Raw genomic sequence first — 23,719 nt, forward strand, 5'->3', positions numbered from 1 at the left:
TACAACCTGCTGAACTCATTTTATGATGGAAGCAGTGACATAACTTTATAGTAATGCAAATACACCACTACAGTGCTGGTGGTTTATAATGCTTTGATGAAGTGTGTACACAGGAGGGACATCCCCAGGGTGGGCAGTGCCAGCAGGACCTGGCTGGGTAGCCACAGGGTGCCTGGCAGTAGCCACTGTGATGGGGAGGTTCTCACACCACAGACCTAGGACCTGCTAGAGCGACGATGATGTGAGCTGAAACAGGTAAAGGCAGTCATTGGCAAGAGCTATGCTCTCCCCTACATGGATGGAGTTTCCCATGGAGAGCATGCTCACCTGAGAGTAGAATATGATCCCTGGAGAGCTTGAAGGATTTCCTTCTCCTTAGCCTTCAAGTCAAGACAGTAAAACCAATTTTATAGGTGCCACTGTTGATCAGCTTCAGGTGAGTTCAATAGCTTGAGTTCCCACTCCTGCACCCCCTGCCAGAGAAAATCAGTAGCAAAGAAGAGAGTAACTGCTCTGTTTACAACATGGACTGCTGGCATCAGAGCCATGCAGCACTGGTTTTCTTCTGCCACAGGCCATGAAATGAAATGTCCCTGGCTGTTGCAGTCGTGATTGAGGGAGATTGATTCCTCTGAACAGTCAGGTAACTCTGGATTCCTCTGAACAGTCAGGTAACTGGAGCATCTCTGGGGACCAGGTTATAATTAAAATGTAAAATGGTGTGTGCATTACTGGTTTTAAGAGGATAAAATCTTCCATCATCAAACACTTTCTGAATGTGTGGAGTCACAGCTAAAGACAGGTTAGTGACAAGAAGGAGAGGTTTGGGCTAGTTGGTCGCTAATGTAGGTGGTGTTCAGCAACCAATTTGCATTGCAGAACCTGTGAAGGTGAGGTTCTATCTCAAAGCTGAAAAAATGCCTTTATGTTACAGCACTTGATCCCAAAACTGCCCCAGAAAACAACAAATATCCCTCTTTTAAAAAAGAAGAGTTGTTTCTATTGCACACACTGCTGCTGGGTGAGAGGGCTCCTGGAGAGCAGTATTTGTACTTGATGTACTGAGATGATTGATTCAGAAACCTTGACCCAAAGGCCAGCAGTAGCAAACCAGCAGCTTCAACTATACATCTACACTTGTTTCTGCAGAGTATCTCTGTGCTGCTCAGATTGTTCAACCCACTAAACCTCACATAAACAGATGCTGTGTCCAGTAGAGTGATACACCTGGAACGGGAGCCTCATTTACCTAAAAATATGACCAAAGGAATTAAAACCTGAGGCACTGGAGCACCAAAATGATATTCCTGGAGAGACTGGTGTCTCTAAAGGCACCAGAACTCCCAGAGGAGTGAGGAAATGGTCATTTTTAGCATTCTCAGGTGTAGTCTACAGGGTGAGAAGAGGAAATGGAGCCCAGATTTGAACCATGAACACAGTAGATGGTTTTTGCAGACCTTTAGAAGTCTTCAATGCTGTCCTCAACGAGTTCTGTGATGTTCTTACGAGCTGGTGAAAACCAGACACATAACACAACTGGGTGGGAAACAGTCAAGAAGAGCAGCAGAGTTTTGGGTTGGTGTTGGTATTACTGTGCATTGTGCTGGTGGGCTCTGCATGTCCTGAAGAGGAGAAGTCTCTCCCATGCAGAGGACTTTGGGGCTGGTGAGGCCACACTGCATTTGCTACAGCAGCCTTACAGTTGAGTCTCTTGCCATTCCTGCAAATGCCAAAGCAGTATCTGCTGTGGATCAGGCAACTGAACTGGTTTTCTACTATTTTTCCCTAATGCTGGTGATTGCAGTGGAATGAGCAGTCTAAAAGGTTGGAAGTGAGAGGAGACACGGTCACTCTCTGCAACTACCTGAAAGAGGGATGTAATGAGGTGGGGGAGTCTCTTGTGATAGGACAAGAGGAAATGAGCTCAAATTGTGTTAGGGCAGGTTTAGATTGGAGCTGAGGAAGAACTTTTTCCCTGAGAGGGTTGCCAGCCCCTGTCTCAGGCTGCCCAGGGAGGTGGGGGAGTGCCCAGCCCTGGAGCTATTGCAAAGCCATCGAGCTGAGGTGCTGAGGGCCATGGGTTAGTGCTGGCTTGGCAGGGTGAGGGGAGGGCTGTGACTCCATGATCTTAAAGGTCTTTTCCAATGCTCTTTAATGACTCCACCAGAACAGGGGCCACTTTTCCAGGCTAAGATTATGTTTTTCTTCAAGACACATAAATCAAATGAGTGGCAATTGTGATGAAGAGGCTTTTGGAAGGTCTGTTCTGCCAAGCTGCAAGTGTTGCAGGGATCCTGCCCTGTCTTCATTGGGAGTGGGAGAAGATGAAGGTGCCCATGCAGCAGCTCCTGAGAAACTCATAGTGACTTTCCTGATCTGGAATATCTTCCTTTCCTTCTTTTTCCATTTCCCACACTGTTGCCTTACCCGTCCGTTTGCTGTGCCCACTGACATCAAGCCCACCTCCCCAACCCCAGCAGTGGTGTAAGACTCTTAAATGTTACAGTCCATTGACTCTTATAGGCATAGAACCATAGAATCCTTGAGGCTGGAAAATGCCTTTAAGATCATCAAGTCCAACCATTAATTTTGGTACTATTTATGCTTCTAACCTGATCATCTTCCCCTGGTTTCCATCCCTTTCATAGATAGATCTGTGTGTGATTTTGCTGCCTCCCCCATGGCCTTCCTGCACACTTGCATCTTTCAGGGAAGTTTTTGGGCCAGTAAATATTAGCAATAGAAAACTTAAACCTGAGAATTAGAAGACTGAGAAATAAAACAGTGGCTCTGGGTGGGCCATAGTTGAACTGTCTCATAGCACACACAACCCTGTGGCTATGGTTCCTCTGGTCAAGTGTGCAGGTCCCACTGGGACCAGGTACTGTGAACACCCCAAGGACACAGGGTACTGGCTCTGTTTGTTTGACTGTGGTATCTGTATGTCAGAGGGCCTAAAAGATCAGCTCTTTACTGCAGGGAACTTGTAATTCATTGATTTGGCACATTTCTGGCAGTGCAATAGGCAATAACAGAAGTAGGTACCAAAGTCCAGCTTCTCAGTGTCTGGTGAGATCAGAATGAAAACAATGAGAAATTGTTTTGTCTTTTAACATGAGAATAGGGAATGTTTTTAATATCCAATATGATTATTTTACAATAGAAATCTAAGTAGATTAATTATAGATACATAGTCTTTCTTTTCCCAGGTGACCATTTAACCAGGTAACTATGCAAACCTACAGCTATAGCACCATTTCCACTGCTCTGATAATATCCCTTGGTGTTCCAAACAGCCTGCTCAGCCAAGTGATGGGCTGTGCAGCAACTGAGCACAGAAACAGAGCTTTTAACAACAGCATGAAATGCTGAAGCACAGGACAGGGCATGAAAGCTCCATGCTCCTTTGCCAAATGGGTTTTGATTGAGAGCAAAACATCCCACACACTGGTGTGTTTCACTTCCAGCCTCTTTTCCTACAGACTCTTCCACAACAGCTGGGGGATACAGTTGGTTGTGACCTGTTTTGTCTTCAGCTCTCAATGGATGTGTCACTGAATGATCTTGTGCAGTTGTTGGTCGTGGGAACAGCTGCTGGACTCGTTTTGAGGGCTGTATCCTCAGCAAGTTCCCTGCTGGCAGCAAACTGGGAGCACTGGCTGATTCCCCAGAGGCTGTGCTGCCACTCAGTGGCATCTGGGCAGGCTGAGAACTGGGCACAGAAGAACCTCATGAGATTCAACAAGGACAAGTGCAGAGTCCTGCACCTGAGAAGGAACAACCTCCTGCACCAGTACAGGGTGACTGCTGGAGAGCAGCTCCAGGAGAGAGACCTGGGAGTGCAGGTTGATAACAAACTAACTATGAGCAGCAACGTGCCCTTGTGGGCAAGAAGCCAATGGCATCCTGGGGGCATCAAGAAGAGTGTGGGCAGCAGGTCAAGGGAGGTTCTGCTCCCCCTCTGCTCTGCCCTGGTGAGGCCTCATCTGGAGTCTTGTGTCCAGTTCTGGGCTCCCCAGCTCCAGAGGGACAGGGAACTGCTGGAGAGAGGCCAGTGCAGGGCCACAAAGGTGATCAGGGGACTGGAGCTTCTACCTTCTGAGGAAAGGCTGTGGGACCTGGGGCTGTTTAGTCTGGAGAAGAGGAAACTGAGGGGAGATCTTATCAATGCTGATAAATACCTAAAGAGAGGGTGTCAAGAGGATGGATCCAATCTCTTCTCTGTGGTTCTCAGTGACAGGACAAAGGGTAACAGGCACAAGCTGGAACACAGAAAATTCCACAGGAACAGAAGGAGAAAATCTCCTTTGGTGCTGAGGTGAGGGAGCCCTGGCCCAGGCTGCCCAGGGAGGGTGTGGAGGCTCCTTCTTGGGGGGTTTCCAAACCCACCTGGACACGTTCCTGTGCCCCCTGATTGAGGGGAACCTGCTTTAGCAGGTGGGTGAGCTGGAGCAGCTCTGCAGGGCCCTTCTAGCCCCCTCCATTTGGGGATTTTGTCAACTAAGTGGGGCCCAAGCAATGTGCCCAAGAAGAGCTTGTGATGGTTTATGTGGGTCATGTCTCAGCACACATGTATTACAGCTTACCATAGGTGTGAGGCATTTACTACTTGATTATTCTTCCCTTATTTTCACTTGTGAACAGGTTTCAAGTCTGCAGGGTTTTGGTGCCTACTTCATCCCCTGTGGCTGTTCCAAACCCCATCTCCTTGTGTTTGGGCTTGTGGGAAGACATGGTGAGTAGCATCTTGCAGTCCTTTGATCCTTTTTCCCACGGCTGTAAACAACCAGGCTTTTCCTCAGCTTCCCTAATTCCATTCCACATCTTTTACAATTGCCTGTATCTTTCACCACTCTACATCTTGCCTAATTGTCAATCCTGATGGAAGCCCCATCCTTCATTGGTGTGGGGGGAATGTGCAGGATTTCTGCTGGATGCCTTGGTAGGTGTTAAGTTTTAAGGTGCTTGTGCAGAGCTGTTGGAAGTTAAACTTCTTTGAAGAGTCTGCAAGTTCAGCATCAAGGATTTCAAGTTCCTGATGGCAGAAGCTCTGTCCATTTGGCACCTACAGCCATTCAAAGGGAATCTATCAAATCTCAATGAACAGTATTCTGACATAGCTCCACAAAGGCTGATAATGTTCCAGGGCTCAGCTGAACTACCTGTGGCTGAAGAATCACAGATGAGTTTGCATTTTCAGGGTACAAAGGCTGGATGCATGTTCTAAAGCAACAGCAGACAGTTAGTTAGACACTGCCTTGGCTTACCTGAAGCACTGTTGGCTTTCACTGGGTGGCCACATTCACGCTGTGACTGTTGAGAAGTTATCAGAGAAGCTGCTCAGCTCCTGAGTAGCTGCCTTGGATCAGCTGCTGAATAACGAGCAGAGGTTGGCTGTGCTGCTTTTGGGGAGGTTTCAAATGGCCTATTTTCGTGCCATGATGAATTTTCATAATTGCTCTAAGTATGCTATTAGTCAAAATGAAGCAGAAAGAAACCCAATTATTGAACTAGACTGCTGTGACTGGAATCTATAGCTGATATATTAAAGCCCAACTGTCATGCTTAATAATTAACTCAACCCACTGGCAGTTCTGGGGAAAAAATGAACATTAATAATGAGTTAATTGATCATTATTTCTTTTTCCTCATACCATTAGAACAATATCCTGCAGTATATCAATTAAACAATACAATAATTTTACATCACATACACTCTCTGCTTTCACCTGTGCTTTCCTAACTCCCATTTTCCCAGCACCACTTTGAGGTAATTACTGCTTTTTTCCCCAAGTCTCCATTTGCTGCCCTGGTCTGCATTAAGTATTGAGGGAGCTGTTACTTGAACCAGAGAGGAATAATCCACATTCAGACAGACACCTACCCACTGGAGAGCACTTTCTGTGCATTCAGAGTCCCCTCATTCACCAGGCTGTGTTAGAAAAAGGCCAATGGTAGCACAAGGAAACACCCAAATGAAGTGATCAGGGCTCTACAATATAGGAGCATCTCTCTCATGAAGCTCTCAGTGGTGGTTGTCTCCTCATCAGGTCTGAAGTGATTGATAATGGGACAATCACAGTGGTGACCAACAGGGCCAAGGAGGTGATTGTACCCTTGTACTCAGTGCCAGTGAGGCTGCAGCTCAAAGACTGTGTCCATTTCTGGGCCCCTCACTACAAGAAGGACACTGAGGGGCTGCAGCGTGGCCAGAGACAGGCACCAGAGCTGGGGAAGGGGCTGGAGCACAAGTCTGTTGGGGAGCAGCTGAGGGAGTGGAGGTGCTCAGCCTGGAGAAGAGGAGGCTGAGGGGAGATGGGAGCACTCTCTGCAACCACCTGAAGGGGAGCTCTAGTGAGGGTGGGGGTCAATCTCTTCTCTCCAGTAATGAATGATAGAACACAAGGAAATGGGCTCCAGTTGTGCCAGGGGAAGTTTAGATTGGAGAATGGGAAGAACTGTTTCACCAAGAAGGCTTTTATCATTGGAAGGGGCTGCCCAGGGAGGTGGTGGAGTCCCCATCCCTGGAGATATTCAACAGATGCATAGATGAGGTGCTGAGGGACATGGGTTTAGTGATGGGCCTGGCAGTGTTAGGTTAGTGTTGGGACTCAAGGATCTTATAGGTCTTTTCCAACTGTAACGATTCTATGATTAGCTCCTCCAGCTCACACAAACTCCTCCCTGCTCAAAGGGCCTCCCAGGAGAGGAGTAGCTTTTCTGCTCTTCTTGACTTTGCAGCTCATGACCCAGCTTGTCTTAAACCCCCAGCAGCTCTGGGGTCAGAGCCCTGCACTGTGAGTGTGTGGGTACAGCATCCATGTGTAGCCATCTCCTGGCCCCACACACCTCACCAGCTTCCTGAAGCCAAAATCTTGACTGTTTTCTGCTGCAGAATGAATTGGCTCCATAGGCTTTGTGCTCCCCTTCCAACAGGCTGTGTGTGGGCAGCTTTCTGCTCAGGAAGGCACTGACCCACACTGATGTCACCTGGAAAACCTCACCTTTGGTGGAGTGACTCTGTGACCACGATTTTCCAAAATCATACCAGAAACAAACTTGCCTTTTTCATGTCCTTGCAGGGAGGATGGATGGGGCTTTGGTTTAACCTTGCACTCAGTCACACGTTGGACCTGCCTCAAGGGAGTCATTTTAGTTTGGGTCTCAGCTCCTGCAGCGAGCTCTGCCAGCTTCATCTCACAGAAAATCACTGTTCTGGCTCTGAACTTGCTCATATTTGCAGGGGAGTCAGAGAAAGCAGAAACATCACACAAATTCAGTGTATTATCTGAAGTTATCAAGAAGATGACACTTCCCAGGTCAGTGCCTGGGCAGGGGAAGGCTGAATGCAGTCAGCAGAGATACCCTCTGAATTAATCAGAGGTCTTGGGTGCCCATCAGAGACCTTAGGATAAGCTAGATCCTTCTGTACATTTACCTTTTTGTTTGAATTTGATTTTTATTTGAGGAGGAGACCGAACTCTCCAAACAGAAACCTGGACTTACTGACGTCAAATAGAGCTTATCAAACCTGGGGTAGTGTCCACAGCTGATTAGTTGTCCCCAGTGGGCTGGATGGATTGATTTCTTTCTCTCTTGCTATTTGTGATTAGAGGGCTGAATTTACAGATGCAGCTGTGTTTGAGGGATGGCTCAACTTCCAAACCACGCTTGTTGTTTTGCATCCTACAGAAAGGCAATATGTTGTGTACCGGGGCAAGAGTGTTTGCTGTGCACTGTTTGCTGTTGCTTCATCCTCTGTCCCCTGCTCACCCCCAGCCCACACCAGCAGCAGATGTTTGGTACCCTCAGGTGGGAGCACAGAGAGGTGAAGTCAATTCTTCAGGGTCAGGTATCAAATGACAAGATGAAGAGATCACCCTTGTTTGAAAGAGCCCTCTCAGCCCCCTTCTGTGGGGTCATGGAGGAGCCTTCACTGTGTGGCTGCCATGGCCGGGATGTCCCTGCATCCCTGGCCCTTGGCCCCTGCTCCTCCTACCCAGGACTTCCCTTGGTGGAGGTATAGTCTGACAGGAGGGCTTAAAGCACAGTTATGGTCCCTGACCTTTCCTCTCCTGTGCTTGCAGTTCATGTTCTAGATTACCACTAACCCTTTCCATAGAATCCCTGAATGGTGGGGATGGGAAGGGCCCTGCAGAGCTCATCCAGCCCAATCCCTACTAAAGCAGGTTCCCTTTGACCAAAGGGTACAGGAACGTGTCCAGATGGGTTTGGAAACCTCCCACACCCAACATTAACCTCTTCATAGACTATTAGTTAGCTCCTTACTACACATTTAGGCTGCTGACATGAAAAGGTGCCCAAGTCCAGGTGGGACCATGGAACCACCTACTGTGCCAAGCACACACATATAGGGTCTGCTTGCCCTCCTCTGCTTCCCTCTCATTTCTTTAAGGTTTGTGTTGAATGTTTCCTGCTCTAAGCTTAATGATTTTCACTCTGTGGTTGGAGTGGGTAAGCAGAGACAGCGCTTCCCTGCAGGACAAGGGACGCGTTGGGCAGGTCCAGGCAGCACAACCTGTGCATGCAAGCTGCATCTGGGAGCACATCACCGTTTGTAAGGGTGCCCCTCCTACAGTTCCTGAGCTCCTGTTTATACACAGTATCTGATTTGACATCAACCTATTGGTGGACCTTGGAAATGGCTTTTCCAAAGGTTCATACCCTGCTCACGGCCCCGAGCAATCTGCCAGCAGCATGAGAGGCACTGCAGCAGGAGCTGGTGACATTTCAGAACAAAAAATATCCTCTGCAGGAGACAATATTATCTGCTTTGGGAGAAAACACTGTAATTCTGTCTCTCCTTGGGGTGGGTGTTATGGATGAGCCTGTAAAGGTTGCTCTGATCTTAGAAATGGCTGTTGTGCCCTTCTGCTCCGAATGCAACCCACTGCGGGAGATGGAGATGGGAATTCCCACCATGACATGAGCTCACTCTTGGGCTCCCTATCCTGTGTGAGGCCACTGGCAAGCTCAGACAGCAGCAGTGCAGCTGAAAGCCCAGCCTGGCCTGCAGAACATGCCAATGCTGGGGATGTTGCTTGTCTGGGAGGGAAAAGCTGAGCTTGCCCCAGGAGCCGCAGCAGCCCCCGTTCTGCAGCAAGCAGTGACTGGGGGAAACACCATCAGTTTTCTGAAGGGGCTTGTTATGATCTAGCTCAGAGTTGTGCCTTTTCCAAGGAAATCTTGCTCCCTGTGAGATTACCCCAGAGGTTGGCTTCTCTTTAGCACAAAAGCAAGAGGAAAAAGACATCCAGCTCTCACCTTTGTGCCTGCAATAAGTGATGAAATATCAGACAAGCACCTGTGAAAGAAGTTGTTCTGCAACTTGAGAGTGAGTGAATGAGTGAATGAATGAATGAATGAATGAATGAATGAAAGAAATCCCTGGACCTATGAATTGGTTGTAGGGCCAAGGGAGGAGGGAGTAATGCTTTTGTATGTGGTAGAGACATCAAGGTATCCTTAGAACAAACAGGAGTCACAGAGTGGTGGGGGGTTGGAAGGGAACCTTTAGAGATCATCTAGTCCAGGAGTGTTACTTGTGTATAAAACTTTCTTTAAAACTGAAATTAGCTGTATCTATGTACTCAACACTTTGGAACAAATAAATGACTCACTGCATTGGAGGATATTTACTCACTAAGTTTCTTTAGCTGAATCCCTCTGGTGCCTTTGTTATCTGTCACTTTTTATTTTTCCATATTAACAGGAACCAAAGTACAAGTCTCTACTCCAGGAACTATTGCCAAGGAGGTGATTATTCATTAACTCTGGGTAAGGAAAAATGGGCTTAGCAACATCTAAGATCTCTGGGGGGAGTTGCTACATTAATTTCCTATCAAATTCCTGTTGGTATTCTGTGTAAGCATTACCCCAAATTAATAATGCAAAATAACTAGAAAGCAGCAGAAACCCCAAGGAGAACGTTGCAATTTTTACCCAGTAACGAGTTTAATTGATATTATTTGATGCATCCATTGTCCCTGAAATCTGCTGTTGGTGTTGGTACCTGAATAATGATTTCACTGTGTACTTTACATAGAAACTGTATCTAAAGGACATTTTATCTCTCAATTAGAGTTGATGGCATAAGAATCGCTAATGATGTCTTTGATTGATTTTCGCCATCATTGCTGAATATATTTCTTATGAATAAATGCCTTCATTAATAGATTGGTTTCATAGAACATAAAGAAATTACTTGGGATACTTACCCCCATTGGTCACTGAGCAAATTGTTCTTGAATACTCCTGTTCATTAAGCCAGCTGCTTTCCATTAAGGAAATGATACGAGCCATAGTTCAGGGAAAGACTCTCCAACTCTTCAAAAGCCCACAGGGACTGTTTCTCTCACATCAATGTTTTTATAGATATAATCTTTGAACCTGGAAAGGCTGTACTCTGAGTATAATGTGTGGAAACCACCAGAACTTTTGGGATAAACAAGCTGCTGCGTGTGCAGAGTCCATCTCTGCAGAGCCCTTGGGCCGCAGCCCGGGTGGTACAGAGGTGAGGGACGCTGACATCGCCCAGAGTCTGCATGGGCTTAGTGATTTAAAACAAGCCCTCTGCTCCATGGGGCCAGTTTTAATTGCCTTCAAGTGCAGCAGAACTTGAGCACATCCTTTTCTGAGGGAAGATCATGGGAACTTGGGCTGTTTGGAAATGTGGGAGAGCCGGCGGTGCTGTCTTTGCTTGTCCCAGAGCTGGAATTCGTCTTCTTTCATTGAAGTTCCCCCTAATAACTGCATAAATTAATGACTATTTAGCAATAAGGGTTGAAGACAATTCCTCCTCATTGCTTACATCTTGGCAGGATGTCTCCTGCAGTTTGACTACTCACTCCAGCACACAAACTCATTGCACTCCTTCCCACAATGAAGCGGGTTCACGTTTGAGTGTTTGGCAGAGTCTCCTATGAATCCCCCACCTAATCACTTAAAAAGGAGACAATACTATTTTGATTTTTAAACACTAAGAATCCTCTTTTAATTTAAAGTGTCTGCTCTTTTGTTTTTATTCCAGTGACTAAGTGTTCACCCTTTTCCTGATGGTAAATGCCAGTTAGTGTGGTTGGTGGTGGGAAGGAATGGAAGCCATAAACTACTTCTCATCTGTGGTGATTCTGGACTTTGCAGCCTATCTGGCAGATGAAATTCCTCGGCGGTGCAGCATGTCAAAGGATGAGAATGTCTTTGTTCTGGGTAGAGCCACAGCACCATAACCACTTCAAAGGTGGATAAAGAGTGAGCGAGCCTGGAAGCTCTGAACTACTGCAACACACTGCTGCAGAGCGCTGGACACCCGCTGCCAGTGCACACAGGATGCAGGTGAGAGACAAAAGGGACAAATACCACTCATAAAACAAATCAAAACCATATGCTTCCAGTATAACCCAAATTCAGTTTCATTAGGTAGCTTGGTTGGAGATGATTGAAAAGAACAGACCCTCTTGTCTCACTCCAGTGGTCATTTAGCTAACTGTAGTAGAGCTGAGCAGTGTCATCCCCGAAGTGTTCTTCCATATGCATTGACTGCTTTGCTGCTTCTGGTCACTGCAGCAGTTCCCTGGCAGCTCCCAGTACCCCAGCAGCTGAACCAGCCTGCAGGGAAAAGCCCTTCTTCCTTCATAATAGTGAGGGCAAATGCTGCAACAACAGTAGCTCCCTATGAGAGATCTTCCTGCTGATCCCTGCTGTGTCACTGGGAGCTGCTTGGGATGAACCCTTCCTCCCAGTCTCTTTATAAGCTTCATTAATAGCTACAGAAGATTTAGTTGCTGATATTTTATTTTAATTTCATTTTTTTGTAGGTGATTGGTCAGGTTCTAAATGAATTCCCACGTGCTTGCTTGCAGAGGCAGCCCTGTGCTCCTGCCAGCACCGCTGCTGCACTGTACCTTCTTCAGCTACAATAAGGAGAGGGTCAGCGGATGGCGTGTTGTGCAGCTCCTGTATGCCCCAGGTCAGCAAGATGGTCTGAAGGGCTCAGGATCTTGTGGCTATGGGGGGAAAAAAGAGCAAGAAAAAGAAGAAAAGGAAGAACAAAAAAAATAGAAAAGGCAAAGCCACTTGTCTAGCAAATGCTGCTGTGGGGTCTCCTGCACCACTTGAGGCCCTACAGGGTGTGATATGAGTGGACTTGTATTGTATCCCAGAACTGAAGTGAGTCTTGAAGGCATTTCATGAACTATTAACTCAAAGAGAAGTGCATAGCTTTTTTTTAAAATCATCAATATTTTCTCTTACATCTTTTTCATCCCCCAGGTACAACATATTCAATATCAAACTCGACAAGAAGGTGGAATACTGCCCAAAGGTGGTGGCTAGTGCTGAAATACTGTCTTGTGCTCTGGGAGAGGCCTTTTTGTCCCCCACAGATCTGTAAGTGAGGCTGGTACACAAGTACATGTTATGTTCTTACCAGCTGTTGTGTGCTGGGTTTGACCCCCTGGGTTTGCTTTACATTTTTAACATGTTCTCTGTAATGATGCTCTAGACAGTATTTTGCTCTTTCCAACTTGGATTGTTTTAATCATTTAATCATTCAGTGAACATGCTGAGGAGATGCTATTTACAATGGTCTTAAAAAATTTAGAGAGGGTTTTGCTCTTTCTAATGGATCCTAATATAATATTACACGAGAGACACCGAGTCTATCATCATGCCAACGTCAGTAACCAGTGACAAAATCCATGGGTGTTTAAAGAAGAGGTTGTTTGGACTTTGTGTGCCAGGAATACCAAAGGGCATTTCATAGACAGCATTTCTAATGATATGTTTCTCATGGGTCACTGCCTTTTCAAGACCTTTAATTGAATAGACAAACCCGTTAAAAAGAGCAGCCAACTACCCAGAAAGAGCTGATCTCTGCCTTTGCCCATCTGCTTACCTTGGTGAGGACACACTTACTGTGTGCTTTATGAGGGGCTCAGGATATGCAGTTGTTCATTAAATTTGGGTGGGTTTTTTTCCTTTCAGGTTTTTATAAGTTAAAATAGGAGTCTTTCTCCCAGATCTACCAAATGGGGATGAAACCTTAAACTCCCACTGCTGGGAGAAGGGAAGCCCTGTTCAGTCAGCCTTGAAGTCAATGTTCACTGTGCAAAGAGCTTTAGTGATCCAGAGACACCTTGTGAATGAAGGAGAAAAAACAGCCATTGAATCTTCTGTAGTGCCAGTACGTGAAATTACTTTGAGAAGTGGAAGATACCAAGAAATAAAAAGAAGTCCATTAAAACCAAGCCCTCAAGCTGCATGGAGTGTGGGTAAATTGCTTAACCCTTGTTTTAATGCCTGGGGAGACTTGGGAGGCTCTCCAAACCATTTTACACACTGTGATTTTAATCTTGTAGAAGAGGATGGATGAAAACAGAAATCTCCTGCAGGACATTGTGGGTTAGACTGTCCTGACGACTGCTGTGATGTCTCTACTGTGATAGGGATCTTTTGAGCATCCCTCCTGTCTCCCTCCTCTCCAGTAAACCAGTGCATCACTTGTCTGAGGGACTTGGTGTAACCTGAGAAGAAATGGGTAGGGTGAATTCCAGATAGGTGCAATTGAGCTGCTATTTTTGGGTAATGTCTAAAAGGCCTTGCTGACATGTTATATGGTAACTCTTAGATGAGTTTCCCAGGCAACAAGGAAACGACTGTGCTGCTTTCCACTCTCACCATAGACAAACCAATCATTGGATGGATGACTGCAAAGGAACAAACACTTTCAATTTGTAACTAGCAGTGAGGAGAAAATGATTACATCGAGTCAAAAAGGGAAATTAGCACGAAATTAAGGAAAGAGGAAGTTCGTGGAAAAAAATCAGAGTAAAAAATCACAGGCTGACATGTCAGGGTGTGACTAAAACTGGTCAGAAGTCAGCAGCCTCCCTGCTGGGGATGCTGAACAGTGGTCAGTTCTGGTTTAGAGTAATTAGCAGATTTTTAGCTAATTTTAGTAATTAGCATTGGCAGGAAAATATCAGAGTCCAACATCCAAAGCATTTCATTTTGAAAACTATGAAGGAAGATGTGGGTACTGGGAACGTTCCCAATGTCTCTTGGTGGTGGGTTTCCTGTCCATCCTGCCCTGATGAAAAACAGGGCTCAAGAAGTGGTAGGAGTTGGGAGCTGGTGATGCAGGAGGCTGCAGCAGCCTCAGTTCAGGGACAGTCCACAACACATGCCCGCCCCAGAGCTGAGCCACTTGGAAAGTCCCAGATGCAAATGTGGCCTGCTGAAGCCAGCTGCCAAAACCCTGTGCCCCCAGCCACAGCTGTGCTGTCATCACAGAAGCAAGCTCCTCTTGCTGTAAGTGATGGCTTTGACCCCTTTTCTCACCTTGTCTGTTCACAACTGAGCTTGCAGCTCTCTTTGAGACATGGTATTGGTTTGGAGCTACTTTTAAAAGCAGTATCTTTAGAAGCATTTTTAAAAGTATTCTACTTTTATTAAGTCAAATGTTTAATATGGAAATGCTCAACTATTAAATACAAATGTTTATTGAAGTATTTAAACAGCTTCAAAAGTACCTTTAAAGCAGTGTCTTTAAAAACACAGTTACCTCAGAGTTCAAGCAGATGATGCACTGGATTAGTTACTGGAACAAGCCAACATTTGAGAGTGAGTATGGGAATTTGGAAGAGCAACTAGGGATCCACTGTCAGCCCCACTGTGGCCGTGGAGAAAATGGGCTCCTGATCATTTTTTCCAAGTGAACAAAAGAGGGAGGCAAACTAGCTTGCCAAGAGGAATAGTTGGCAATTAATGAAAAAATAGCTCTGCTCTTTGTAGACTTTACAGATGGGACAAACATTTCCTTGGTCCTGATTCAGCAGGTTCATGAGGGTCAGAGAATTCACAGCACAGAGCATTGGGCTGACCTGCGGAGAGCGAGCCGCCACGGAGCGCAGGAAAGCCTTTCATCTCTGCATGCGCCTGCCAGTTGGCCACTGCTGGGTCAGAAAGGCCTCTCTTGTTAGTGAGGAACGGGAATGTGACAAAGAGGAATTTCAGAGCATGCTGTATCAGATTTCTCCTGCCTCCAGATACCTACGTGGCTCCAGAACCAGCTGTACAGTAGCCACCTCTTTCCTGCAGGCGTCCCACTCCTCCGTATACCACATGAAGGAATATGTAAAATCAGGCACAAAACCTCTCAGTCAGATTGGGTTCAATCTTTTGTAGACCCAAAACATGCCCTCCAGCTGCATGAGGCATAAGCAGATACCTATAACTGATAGAGCTGTGCTGGTGCCATAGGCTGCTTCAGCTGCCAGCAGTGATGGTGGTGGCTGTGTCCTCCCTGTGTTGCCCAGGATGGAGGCCAGCTTGTGAGAACAGCTGCTGTGCAATCGGCCTGCAGCAAGAAAAATATGGGCAGATGACCATGCCCAGGATTTACAGGGAGCCATAGGGCCCTGTATGCCCAAAGCACATTGAAAAAATGCTGCTTCTGATGAGCCAGATGTGCAGAATTTCTCTAAGGAGCCGAGGAGAGAGGAAAGGTAAGTACATAATGAAGTCTGAGAGGCTGCAGGTCTAATGAGGTCCTACCACCCCACACAGAATGAGAGTTTGAATGCAAGGTCAAAGGGGTTGGCTCCCCTCTGAGTACCTGTAGACAGTCCATCTGAACAGGCCACCGAGCTGGTGGGGATAAGGACCTCTACTGAGGGCAGCAGAGAGAATAGGAGTACAAAAGGAAGAAGAGAATCAAGGTTTAGACTGGAGATGAGGAAGAACTTCTTCCCTGAGAGGGTTGTCAGCCCCTGTCTCAGGCTGCCCAGGGAGGTGGGGGAGTCCCCAGCCATGGAGCTATTGCAAAGCCATGGAGCTGAGGTGCTGACGGCCGTGGGTTAGTGCTGGGCTTGGCATAGTGAGGGAAAGGCTGGGACTCAATGAGCTTAAAAGTCTTTTCCAACTAAACAATTACATGATGGATTGGAGGAAATGAGAAACTGAGCTCTCCTGGGGGACTGGAAGGAGTCCTGGAGCAGCGCTGCTCCACTGAGCATCAAAACGTCGGGGTGAGAACCACAGCCAGTGTGACAGTGCTGGGATGAGATTGCAGGAAGTGGCTCTGGGAATGAGATTACTGAGCCAACTGCCACCAGATCCTTCTTTGCCTTACCTTTGCTCCAAGCAGCCTGATTTCTGAGGTTTTGCAGAGAGTTGGTTACTTGGAAAAGTGAAGCAGACCTGATAGGCCTGGTCTTAATTAAAGCCATGAGTACTCTGATCAAACACAACTCCTAATAAATACCTTTAATAGGAAGGAATGAAAACTGTCACCTCTTTTAAACCTTTATTATTATTATTGTTACTCTATTTGCTAAGCTGCTTCTCAACTCTAAATTGGCCTTTGGATTCTCTGTGGCTGGTAAGGACAAAGAATAGACAAGAAGGCCACTCTTGGGAGAACTCATTAGGTATTTACAGTAATGCAGAAAATATTCTTACAGTCATGAGGGTGAGAGGAGGATCGTGGCTTTGAACCTCACTCCCAGCAGGAGCTGCACAGCCTGGCACGAGCAGGGGGGTCTCTGCACTGACACCACGAGCAGATGAGGAGGGCTGCCTGTGCTTAACAGCCCTGGTGAAACGGCATATCTGGCTACTGATTACTGATGTACGTGGAGAGCAGTTCTGCAGCATCATCATCCATGTCTCCATGCTTAACAAGAGTCAAAAGAATTGCTCCTCACCTCCAAGTGAAAGGTAAAGGGGATGGGGATGTGTGTATGTGTGAGAGATAGAACAAATGCTGCATCCCACCTTTCCCACAGAAGTCTCTGTGCTGTGAAGCCAAAGGGAGTTTGTTGCCAGTACAGACTATTCTCCTCTTTTTTGAGTAACAGCAACATTAACCACAAAGGAAAAAAACCCCAACATTTTTGAAATGCAGTTGCAAGTTGACACTGTGCTGAAATGTCTTTCCATTGCACAACAGCATAGTGAGCTGCTCTGGGATAAACAGGCAGCATTTTTTCGTGTACCTCTCTGGGAGCAGAATAAACCACATACATTTTTCACAGTGCATAAGGGTTTATGGGAAGCATCGACGTGGTTGTATCTGTCTGTCAAGGTTACAACAGCAGCTTCAGCGTTTCTTGGACACACCTCTGACATTCAGCTGTCCACTGACCTGTTGTCATTGTCTTACAGCAAGCAAGGGGTAATTTTGGTTTGCACTTCAGGGATCTGTTCAGGTCATCTCATCTCCTTATTTATGAATATAGTGAGGGGTGATTTTCATGCCTATATACTCAAACTGCAGCTGCAGGTGTGCCCCTCATCTTACAGAAGCAATGACACCAACTGCTGATTTCATATTTTTATGGAGGTTTTTATGGTCATTTTCTTTCCATTCTTAGTCCAGCAAACAGAGCAAACTTACTGTGTTATGAAAAGGAGCTCACTGCCTTAGACATTCAATTCCCTTTGCAAAACAATGTTCCTACTGCAACCAGGACTGCCAAGCAAAATATTTGCCTATTTATTGCTCTGACAGTCTGGTAGTTGGAACAGGGTAGGTGGTAGCAGAGCCATAGCATTTACCTTTGTTAAATAGTAAAGGTTTGAAAGAGCGTTATAAATGTCTTGCAATTAGGTGCAGACAGCCTGGAGGGTTGAGGAGAGAGAGGGTCAAGGCTCAGGGTGATAAATGGCCAAGAGGCTTTACTGTGGGAACTTGGGTAGAACATAGAGAAAGCAAAAATGCAGAAAACTTCAGATGAGCCAGTGACAGACAAAATCCTTGGGTAGTGTTGCAACTGGGAAATGATCTTGGGACCAAAGCAGGGAAATGAGAGAACTGGCTGAAGCCCCTGGGTTTGCACTGTTAAATCTTTTGTCTTTAATCCAATGAGATTAAATAACTGTGGAGAATGTCACAGTGCTGCTGGAAATCTAATAATCACCTGAATTTTCACTAGAAATAGTTTGTCATTGTTGAGGAAAAGTGTGTATTTAAAGAAACCTGTAAGGGTTGTTGAAAGCACTGCCTGGTTTTTAAGGTGCAAATTCAATGAAGGCACAATCTCAGTCAGCTCTGGCTACCCTGCCCCTGCCCTGCCCTCTCCTCCCTCCCAACTGCTGAGCACAAAGAGCTTCAGGAGACACAGATCTGCATGGTTTTCATTAGGCAGAAGGGTTAAGGGAGGGATTCTTTTTCTACAGATCCTTCTTGCTAGAATATGACAAGGAAGGAATCCAGCTTGCTTTTCAGATCCCAGATTTGGGGTTGGAGTCTTAGCAATAAATTCAAACCCCCATGCCTCTGTGAACTGTGCACACATCATCATTTCCCAGGGATTTCCAGGTCGTTATGAAACCCCACCAGCCTGGTTTCACAACGGCAAACTGCAAAATGGAATCGCTCTCAAAAAAAGAGGTCACTAAGCAGAGTACAGAGCTGGATCAAAAAGCAGCACAAGGGCAGTGTGGCCCTGCCACAGGTGCCTGATCCTGCAGAACCTGGGGTTGTGTGACCTTGAGTGGAGTCTGATGAAAGGCTGAGGGAGCTGGGGCTCTGTAGCTTAGAGAAGAGAAGACTGAGGTGAGAACTCATTCATGTTTACAGATACATAAAGGGTGAGTGTCAGGAGGATGGAGCCAGGCTGTTCTCAGTGATGGCCAATGATAGGACAAGGGGCAACAGGTACAAGCTGGAGCAGAAGAGATTCTAAAGAAACACAGGGAAGACCTTCTTCCCTGTTGAGGTGAGGGAGCACTGGAAGGGGCTGCCCAGATGGTCATGGAGTCTCCTTGTCTGGAGACATTCCAACCCAGCTGGATGAGTTCCTGTGTGCCCTACTCTAGGTGGTGCTGCTCTGGCAGGGGGGTTGCACTGGATGAGCTTTCAGACTCCCTTCCAACTTTTAAGAATCTGTGATTCTGTGACCTCTTCTTTGTGTCTGCCACCAGCAGCACCACTACCAGGCAGTGTCGGGTGGATCAGGTTTAAGTATTGCATGAGAAATGTACAGACTTGCTAATAAGGCCCAGATCTATCCATTCTTCTGAAGATACGTATCCAAGTTCACACAGACACTGCTGGTGTCCTCACCACAAGATTTAGCAACTGTCAGTGATGGTTGTGAAGGGAAAGAGAAATGCAGCTGAACTGGAGAGCAGTCACTTATCGACCCCCTCGGTGGTAACTCGTGCTAAGTCTAGTTACCTCAACAAGGAAAGCACATCAGACTCAGCAGAGTCAAGTATCTGCAGCCATTCCTGTGGTAGGAAACTTCAGGCTTTATGAAGCTGCACACACTGTAACACAACCACATGAACATCTTGGTGAGAGATATGGCACAGCCAACAGACATCACTGAGCAGGGCAGACTGATGAGTGCTATCCTTAAAAAGCCCAGACTAGCAGAAGCTGGACAAAACATGCAATTCATTAAGTAACCCTGTACCATCTTCTGAGTTCTCAAAACTCTTCAGCTCCAAAAGATGCTGATTAGGAGAAGGCTTTTAGTTAATAGAAGTGGTGTGGTTGACAAGGTAGAAGCAAACAGACCTGTCACTACACGGTGGATGCTTCTGCAGAGAGAGTGGGAACATGCCGGTGTGCAGCTTTCTGCCCATCTGCCTCGGGACAGCTTCTTTGCAAAGTCTAAGTTAATGCAAATAACTTGTCCAAGTGAGTTTCAGAAGCTGCACAGCCTCCAGGGAGTGAGGGCACACGTTGCAGATGCCTGCTCATGATCCCCTCCCCTGCACCTTTGGGGAGCCCAGCAGTTGACTGCAGGGGCCTCGGCTGCTTTGGCTCCTCAAACTACAATGGCTACTTCCTCAGAGGATGACTAGTCAATCCTGATATTTTGTGGGTAGTTAGTGAAATTAGGTGTTTGGAAAAACTTGATAATCTGAAAGTATCCTGGAACATTTCTTGGATCAGAGCACTGCATTACTCATGTGTCATTAATTCTCGAAATATTAAGGGAACATTTCCTAACATTGGGCCGGATTCCTTTAAAGAGATACAGGACAGCTTGCTGAGCTTGAACCAGGACACAACACACACCATCCCCTGTGTAAGGGCAGGTAGGAAACCAAAGTGGGACTGTGGGTGTGGAGGAGATTCCTTGGGCTTGGACTGGGAGCTTTGGATTGTGATGCCTCCGTGTTTCATCAGCCCAGAAGTGCACTGTCTCATTGTTAATGCTCACATTGCCTCACCCCGAAGGAGGGCTAGCTGGTGTCACAGCAGACCAAGTTAATGCTCTGTTCAGCATTCCTTGTACGACTAAAACCACTGCTGACTTTGCCTGCAAGCCTGAGTTTGGAGAGAACGCAGCCTCAGTACTAACGGTATTGGGATGGCAGCTGCTTCATTAGTTCTGTTTTCCAGTTTCTGCTATTTCAGCAAGATTCTCCCATGTTGCAGCCTCAGAGCTGCCCTGGCATTTTCACTGCACTCCTTACTGCCATGCCAGAAGCACAAACAGAATTTCAAGTGAGCCTCTTTTCCCCTCTTCTCTGCACTGGTACATAATGATGTTACCTCCTGCTTCCCTGCTCGTGTCCCAGCTCCTGTGAAGCTGATAGTTGTGCACAACGCTTCAGAGCTGGGGAAAGCTTCAAGCGTGGCAGCAACCCACTGCTTTATGTTCTTCTGGCTGGGTGATGTTAACCCCTGTGTTTTAAGGTCATCTATTAAGATGGAGTGTGGAAATGGCAGAAGGGAGCCAAGGCAGTGGCTGGTTTGAGCTCAGGGTGGGCTACCACTGCCTCATGCCTCCTCCCACAGCCCTCGGAGGTCTGTGCTTGGTGTGGGGGAGGTGGCACCCCATGCCCAGCACTTCTATCAGTTGGCACTTTTCATTCAGCCCAGGCTGGTGGGAATAACTGACCAGAGAGTGCTTCTGCCTTTTTGCCACTTTCTAGACCATCTATGCTGTTGCTCCTGAGCTCCTAACTTGCCCTGGGTAATCTGGATGCCAGGGGCAAGTTTGGGTGATGAGCAGGTTTATTGTTTATCACATTCTCTAAGACTTCTGTGTAAGAATAGCATAGTATTTCATGGTTCTCTCTACCAATGACCCCTTATTAGATGCTTTTACAGTAGACACCATTTAAATCACAGCCCAGGATGGACGTGGAAGGCTACAAAAGCCAGATAACAATGACAGTGCAATGCCCAGGTGCTGGAGGGAGGGAGGACTGCAGCATGGCTGGCCTTCCAAATGCACGTCTGCCTTTGGGATGTGCTTGGGGTGTAACCACTCATTTATGCAAACCCAAATGTTCCTGGGAATAAATGCTCAGAATTCTGCCCTGTCTCCTCAAGTTAAACAGACATTGGCCTCTGAGCACCCTCCTGCTCTCCATGGGACTGCTCAGCAGAGGTCAGATACAAACTCCTGATCACTCCAATGCCCCCAGCTCTGATGGGGCCTCTGGTTTGGAAGGTGCAGAAGAGAGCAAGGAGTAGGACAGGTTGGATAAGCCATCCCCTGGGCCCTGGGGATGTTCCTCTGCTGTAAAAACCTATCACCTTCACTTGCTCTTGCATACAGAAGACTTTATTTTAGAGAGTGTTATTGTTTTTTTCCCTCTTTTGTCTATTTTAGTGAAATGATTTTAGATATTCCTGCTGGCTATAGGCAGACATTTGAAAGGAAACAATACATCTGCTTCAGGAAGCTGATGGCTCTTTGTCATGGAACTGATTTCTTGAAACAAAAGCAATTTTCTGTTTAACCCTTCTCATGTTATTTCTCTTTGTATTACACACAGTAGCTCCTTGCAGAAATTACGCTCTTGTGTATAACATAAAAGGCAGACTTTAAATGAGAAGATATTTTTGGTAGGCTACAAGATGGAGTTTGATAAGATGAGCTCTGGAGAGTTACCTGTTTTGGGAAGCACAAGGAGGGCAGCTGAGCCAAATCTCTGTTTTTTTCAGTGGCCCCTGACAGAAAGCCTCAGTGGCCAGGGGGTTGTGGGAGCTTTGAAACAAAGCCCTCCATCTCTGCAGCCTGCTTCACATTTCAACCTTGTCAGCATGGATGGAACAACAGATAAAGTGAGGGACTCCTGTGTGGAAGCTGACAGGGTGGCTGTTCACCACCACTTGGTAAGCCAGGAAATTCACTTGCTGTGATTTTCAGCATTCTCTGGAAGGTCAGGTGGGTGTTAATGCTTTCAAGTTGTTACCACTACAGCAGCAAAGTCTGAGGGTAGCTCAACAACAGCCAGGCATCCAGCAGCTGTGAGGGAGAGCAAGCACCAAGGATTGCTGCTGGAAGGAGCCTCTGGTCCTGCCACAGCCACTCAGAGCCCGTGGTGAGAGGAAGGCAAACAGAGAAATCCAAATGGCAGTGGAAGCAGTAGCATTAATGTCTTACAAGGGAGGTCAGAACCGAGTCATTCTTTTTTAATCAGTTGGATTAGAGTGAAAAATGAGATCTGCTCTGAGAGATTTTGCAAATATCTAGCAGGTCTGTGGTTATGAGCTGCCAGGCTCGATGCAACACTAATGCTTGATAAGTGGTAAATTACCCACATACTTCCTAGACGTGTGAGCTCAGCCCGGAGTGTTAAATGGCTGTTGCAGTGTTTCCTTAGCAAAGGCAGTCACTTTGATTTTCTCAGTAGCTTTTCCCAAGCAGCACTCCTTCCTTTCCCACCTCCTCTCTGAGGGCCTTGGAGGCTGTTGAAGCACATGGTTTATTCTGTATCCCAAGAGCTGGCTTAGTCATTTAATGATTATATATATCTCTACCTACATCTCCCTTCAGGAAAGAGAAAGGATAAAAGGTCTGCTACTCCGACACTATTCAAGTTAAAGCCATGCTCCCATTGAACTCACCCAGGGAAGATTCCTAAGGAAAACTGTCATGGAGCAGAATCCAAAGCTAGAGGTGGCCATTGGCCTACATAATAGCTGCCCCATCTCTGTGCTGGATTTTTCCATGGGCTCCAGGGAGGCATCTGTGGCACCCCAGTGTCACCCAGGGCAGTGACCAGCCCACAGAATGCCTTTGTTAAGCTGGGGACATCCAGCATCTGCTCTCTGACATTTTGCCTGGTTGCTCAGGTAGGATATGTAATGTCACTGTTTGGTTGCAGACAGAACACTAAGAGTTGGTTTCTATGTGGCAGCATCAGAGCCAAGGCAGCCTGCTCAGAACATGAACACCTGGAGGCTACGAGTCAAGTCAGCTTCAGGGAACACTTGCAGCCCTCCTTGATAGCCTTCCCTCTCCAAAGCCTCTGCTGGTATTTAGCCAGGATCAGTGAGTTACCAATCAGGTCAGCCATAGTATGGACAATTTTGAACACAACCATAGTGCACTCAACCCACCACTGCAGTGAAAAAATGCCAGCAAGGATGAAGAATAAATAAGCTTGCCATTAAGCTAATGAGACCCATATGCTTGTGCAGTCAAATAAAAGTGAACTAAATGTACTGAAGAGCCAAAAAGCAGATGAATGAACCACGACAGACGTGCCGAAATCATGTTCAAAATGCAAACATTGGTATTTCTCACACTTTCTTCCCTTATGTAAATCACATCTAAATAAGGCATCTGGTAGAAGAGAACCTATTTTTTGCCTTTCAGCTCATACTCAAATGAATGAAACATACCCAACTTGAAAGAATACCTACAGGCTGCTCCAATTACTGAAGATTGCAGACAGTTGGGGAGTCACAATCAAGACTTGCCATTGTGATGGAAGC

General features: G+C 46.5%; 1 protein-coding gene across 1 annotated transcript in view; it reads left to right on the top strand.

Annotated features, from left to right (window-relative positions):
• Nucleotides 1–20,033: 20,033 nt before the first annotated feature.
• The window catches only part of FBLN2 (fibulin 2), a 129,914-nt gene continuing 126,228 nt past the window's right edge, over nucleotides 20,034–23,719 (top strand). Inside the window, exon 1 of the mRNA XM_062008458.1 lies at nucleotides 20,034–20,076. The gene's annotated coding sequence lies outside the window, so the exon portion shown is untranslated. The remainder of the gene's footprint in view (nucleotides 20,077–23,719) is intronic.

The sequence above is a fragment of the Colius striatus genome, chromosome 15, assembly GCF_028858725.1.
Source record: "Colius striatus isolate bColStr4 chromosome 15, bColStr4.1.hap1, whole genome shotgun sequence".
NCBI lineage: Eukaryota > Metazoa > Chordata > Aves > Coliiformes > Coliidae > Colius > Colius striatus.